Raw genomic sequence first — 6,166 nt, 5'->3', positions numbered from 1 at the left:
ATGGCCCTCTAGTTGGTTCATGACAAAAGTGGTAGCAAAGCAGTTCGTCCTAAGGTCTGTCTATGAGCCGTGTCCAGTAGAGTCTTGTTTATGGGTGTGAAGCACGCCACACTTATAAACCAGAGGCTGCAGGGCATTAAGGAACCATTGACTCTTCCTTCTCATCTTAGATCGTGTCGTAGAGCTAATTATAAGATGTAATGTCCCTGATTATAACCGTAAATGTTTTGATTGTGGATAAGCAGTTGATTATGCCGCTATGAGGTAATTGATGAGAATTGAAGGTGATACTCCGAAAGGTATGTTTCCTGCCTTATTGATATTGATAGACTTTGATATAAGAACCTAAGCTAGATATTACGGGTATTTGTGATCGCCCTGTGAGGCATCAGATGTGTTCTCTGTGCTGTGTCTAGGAATGAGGCAGTAAGAAGTATAGAGGAAACTCTACTGAAATTTTTTCAAATTGAATTGTTTGAATGTCTATGCTATAGAGAATGAATGAAGGGAAAATGTGACAATCGGATGTTTGGTAAGTCATGATTGAATGGACAATTATGAGACACTTTCAAAGAGAAGTTTTAGAATAATTTTAATTTAATTTAATTTAAGGGAAAAACCCTAGAGGGGAAAAATGAGTAGTAATTAAAGGAACTAGCATGAGTTGCATTCGAGATTTCAGAGAATTGAGATTTATTGAAGATATAGGGAAAGTTGACATTAAGAATTCAAATGCAGTATTACGATTTATAAATTAGAGAGTAAGAGATAACGAAGAGATATATGTATGGGAAAGGAAGTTAACGAGTAGGGGGAAAGTTTTACTCTATAAGTTTATATATATACATAATATCAGGACATGTTGATGACAGGCACACAGACTCGGTTTATCAAACTTTCCTATATGAATTGAGTTTATTGGGATTTAGAAGTCACCAGTCATTCGAGTTCAAGGGGATATTTGATAGTTGGTACTATTCTGAGAATCATTATGGCCAAGTTGCTACAGGTATTAATGACGACCTTGAACTCAAGAATGAGAAATGGTTAGGCAAGTTGGATTGCAATTATGATTGTCTTCTGGATTGTTTATATAACTTCTAAATGTGATGTTGCTTGGTCGACGAAGGAAATAGAGATTGTATCAACCTTAGGAATATGTCGTGTATTTCTAACTAATCCTTATAAGAAGGCTTCACCTCAATTTTTTTCAGATAGGTGTTGTAAAGGTTATTTGACGATCGGGAAATTAGATGCGATGTCGGTTTATGTGTAAGAAGAGAAGAGAGTAGGTGTACAAGTGAAGATAAAATATCGCAAGGATCGATTCGGCTGCTGCAGGAAAGTAAAGGATGCGAGGTTCATTATTTTAGACAAAGAGACAGGGTACAAGTATGAGTAAAGATTTTTAAGTAAAGTTATATCGCCAAGGTTTACAGTTAGGACGTAGAAAGATATGCTAGGAAGACCTACATATTTAGACATACGAAAAAGAATATGAGAAACCAGAATAGCCCCGAGGGAAATTAGGAGCATGTGAGCTTTACGATTAGAATTTGAAATGATCGCGAGGTATGAGTCTAGCTAGCCGGGCAAAAAGAGAGGGGAGATGTATTAATGCCACAGATTCAGGGCAATTTTAAATAACATTGGGATATTTCGTAGGTGAAGTATTGATAAGCGATGTAATTGATAAGTTATGTGTGTCCCCATTAAGTATTAGGTGTGCCCTTATGATCGATCTTACGATATGTTAAAGGTATTGATTGAGCTGAGTATTGAAGTTAAGGTAGGAAGTGCTCTAGGGCAGATTGATATTGTTTTCTCCGAATGTTAAAGTTGAATAATCACGATGCAACAATATCAGAGAAAAGGAGAAATATGTATACATAAGAGTAAGAAGATTAGGATGTCAGGAGAAGAAGAGCAAGAAGAATCTCAGGAATATTAATGACAATGTAGCTAGGGAGGAAAACTATGGTTGAAGGAGCATTGTATAGTTGGACACTTTGTAGGAAGCATAACAAATTTCGATGTCACCATTGATTCGTTAGCCTAGGGGAGGCGTTAGTCATGAAAGAAAGAAGTGACCAATAAATAAAGCGTTTAAATTGTATCCGGTATGTATAAACATTTTGACTTGATATAAGAACTCTGATAGCAAAAAGGAAATGAGTAAAACCCAACGATGAAAGGAACTCCGGAATTATATGGAGTAGAGGAGTTAAAGAACCGTTACGGTCAACCAGATGACTGCCAAAAACGGTTAATACTCGAATGTTGCTAGTAGATGAGAAACATCCTTTAAAAGAGGAAGAACAAACTCAGTTCTAAGATGAACTACAATATTCCTAAGCTCAAAAGAGGGAAATATACTGGATTGAAGGAGCCAAAATTCCAGATGAATCGATATGTCAAGAATGTGCTAAAGAAAAGTGAGAATGGATTAAATGCAAGTATATCATAGGGCAATTATGGAAAAGGAAGTGTGACAAGAGGGTGAAGGTCTAGCGAATCAAAAAGAATATGTTTCGTCAATGCGATACATTGTGTTTTCGGGCTATGATTCGAATCGCTTGCACCAGAGAAATTTTGGTTACAACTAAATATGCTGTAACGTACCCCAATAGGTAGCAGGAGGAGTAAGAAGGGCCTGCAAGCTAACCACAGATAAATAGAAGAGATATTCAGAATTGATAAAAAGAAATTTTAGCACGAGAAGAGATGAAAGTTTTAAAAAGAGGAAAAATTATAGGAAGTTCAATGATTTTCAAAGGAAAGGAAGATAGGGTGCCTATGGATAGCAAGACAGCAGTACTTCCTGAGATTAGGAAGTACCTCGTAAGTCATAAAATTCCCAAGTCGCCGGTTATATAAGTTGTGAGAGTGTATGACATAGAACCATATAAACAACTGTCGTGATGAAATTGCCAACAGAATGTTGCAAGGACGACGATAAGGAGCCGAAGAAGAATGGAGGTTAGTTTAAGTTTCAATTAGTCACTGGTATAAGAGAGCCAAGGACTTAAGGAGGGAAGTATACTCGCATTAAAAGGAAGTCGTAATTAAGTGTGTATGAGATGGAGAACTCGAGAAACGGTAATCACCGAGGATAATAGGACGTTAGCAGGAAAATACTATTGTAGATTATTCAGCGCTACTACAAGCAGAACCATGATGAAAATTTTCCCGAGGAACTAGTATGAATCCGGCTAAGAAAGTTAGAAAGAAATGATATTGTATGTATATAGGATCAATTCGTACTAGACGGATAACTCAAACTAACATCCAGATAAGAAAGCAAGGAAAGGTGCTACATCTGAACAAGAGAGTTGTCTACTAACAGAGAAATAAAGAGCAAGTCAAAAGGATACAACAATAAAAAGTACTCGTAAGATCGGCAGAGAGTCGTAGTGATCATGGGCCAAGACCACCTTAATGAGAACAGGACGATAGTTGGATATTAGTTGACCATCGGTTACACACATAAGGACATGAGGATATGAACTAATGGATGAGTTCGACAAAAGGTTAGGAGACTATAAGAAAAGACTGATGCGCCCCTAGTATAGGAATATGAAGATCAGAGTCTAAGGGAGGACAACCATTTCAAGAAATCAATGATAACATCATAAGATCGCAAGCTACAACATTCGAGGATGAGTGTTTTTAAGGGGGGAAGGATGTTACACCCCATATTTGCGGAGAAGCACTAATCAAATTTGAGCGTAAGTATGTTGAACTATGGTTAAGTAAAATAACTTTAGAGTATAAGGAATGAAGCATTATTAAGTATATTTTATGAGTAAAGGATACATATGAGGAATTCCGGAAGGTCCTATAGGGAATTGAGTGGAAAGGAGTTGAGTTACTATTGTCACGAACCAAGCCGATGAGTCATGATGAGTGCCCGACCTCTACCGATCAAGCACTCCTAAACTCGTATCTGAACCTCACTGGACAACATGGTGGCCCATATTTGACTTATAACTGAACTGAACACTTTTGTAAGAATAACATAATAAACTCTGCATCAAGAACTCACAACTATCGCATATATATATACATACATACTTAAGGTAACAGTGCAAGCCGACTAGGCCGCTACATATGTTGTACAACAAAAATAGGAGCCGACAAGGCTACATAACATCCCAACTATATACAACTGTCTATAGACCTCTAAGGAACACCCCCCATTGTACCCATATATATGTTGACACCTAATTGTCACCTCATAAAAAGCGTATGCTAATTTTCCAATTTATTCGAGTTCAAGACAGAGTAAGGATGCCCTTAATATTTTTTTTAATAATTTTAAAATCCCGAGCAAATTGCAAAAATTGACGTTCAATTATTATTCTGCAAAAAATTGATAATTGCAAGAAATTATGAGTTATTCACTTTCACAAGCATGATTTGAACATAAATACATATCCTGCTCCGTCTAAGTCAGGAAAATTGTTGATTAAAGATGACGTATAAATTACCACTCATTCTTACCGCATTTGTTTCCATTTTAAATATCGCGCAAAAGTATATCAATATTGGGCTCATTTTGAAGCTCGTATTTTAAAACAAAGTATTATAATTTATATTTTTGCAAACTATTATTTTACAAAGGCATTTTAAGTTAATTAATACCATATCTTAAATAAATGTATCTGTGGTATATTAAAAAAAAAAAGGGGGGGGGGGGGGGGTAAAACAATATACCCCCACCCTCCTTCTATTTTCCTCGATTGGGTCCGTCTTTTAGTTTTGCCCTAAATGTTTCCCTTCTCTATTGAGAGAAAATGGGGGCGGCACTAGGGTTCATCCCCTAACCACCGCTCCACCATCATGATTCCACTATTAAACCCCCGTTTTTCAATCCTATGAGGTATTTCCCCACCATACTACAATAGGGAATGGTGTGGTGATTTGCCCAAGGATTAACACCCCATTGTCCTGATACACCGATAAGTAAGGTTGGGATTGTTCTCCAACGACCCTGTTGGACCGATACTGGTACAATTTTTGTCTTTGTGTGTGACTAGGTGCATTCATGGTTTCTGTTAGATGACGATTGGGAATTTTTTGTCCTTGGGTGTACTATGTTCGTATGAATTTAGAATTTATTTTGCCATTAGTACGATTAGGATAAGATCCCTTTTGTTTTACTTGATTTTGAATTCTAATTTTTGTGCATGTCGGAAAATTCGTTTGAAAAAAGGTCTAGAATCTTCTATTTTTCTCCCAAGGATAAAATTTCACCCTGCTATAAATAGATATTGTGGGGGGGGGGGGTGACATGAGAGGATCTTCTTCTCTTTTTCTGGAAAAAAAAAGGGGAAGGCTCGATTAGAAGGGTTTGAATTTCTTTGATATTCCACTCCAATATATATTACATATATAGAAATATCACTAAAAATAGATAGAGATACTACTCCAATGTAGAAAGGATTACTCGGAAAAACAGGATATTTAAAAATAAAAATAAAAAAGAGAGAGAAAAAGGCTTGTAAAAGGTTTTTGAAGCGTTTTGTTGCTGAGGTTTTGATTCAGTCTCCTCGTTTGATCTTTAGGTTGTCTTTGCAAGAGGTATTATCCCTATCCTATTATTTAAGTCAATTTCAGTCTTTATATGAGTTTAAATGATTATATTATTGTCTAAATGTGTGTTTGAAGCTTTGTTTCACTTGTTTGGAGACATTTCTGCATAGTTTAGTCAATTGTGAAGTGTTGATGTTGTTTAAGACTGATATAATGTGATTGAGACTTTTTTTTTTGAGGTTTGTTTTGTTGTTTCCCCTTCTGGGATTTAGAACTAATAAATGGGATTTTGTTTGGGGCTCAATATCATTTATATGAAGTTATTTAAAGTTCCAGTTCCTTTGTTATATGATGCTGTTCATTAGGTTTGAATATTTAATCCTTCTCTTGTGACTTTTGTTCCTTATGATGTGAATATGGTCCTGTGTAATAATAATGGATCAACTTTACCAACTAGTTTAGTTATTTGATGTGGTTTTAATCCGAGATATAGTCTCAGACTGATTCTGCTATAAAAAAGTTTAAATTTCTTCCTTTATAAGCCTATTAAAGATTAAGTTTTAGAAGTCAAAATTGATCCTTTCCTAGCATTTGTTGGTTTTTAATCACCTCTAATGGTTTAACTTCATTT

Source organism: Lycium ferocissimum, chromosome 1, assembly GCF_029784015.1.
Source record: "Lycium ferocissimum isolate CSIRO_LF1 chromosome 1, AGI_CSIRO_Lferr_CH_V1, whole genome shotgun sequence".
Classification (NCBI taxonomy): domain Eukaryota; kingdom Viridiplantae; phylum Streptophyta; class Magnoliopsida; order Solanales; family Solanaceae; genus Lycium; species Lycium ferocissimum.
This window is presented reverse-complemented; position numbering follows the sequence as displayed.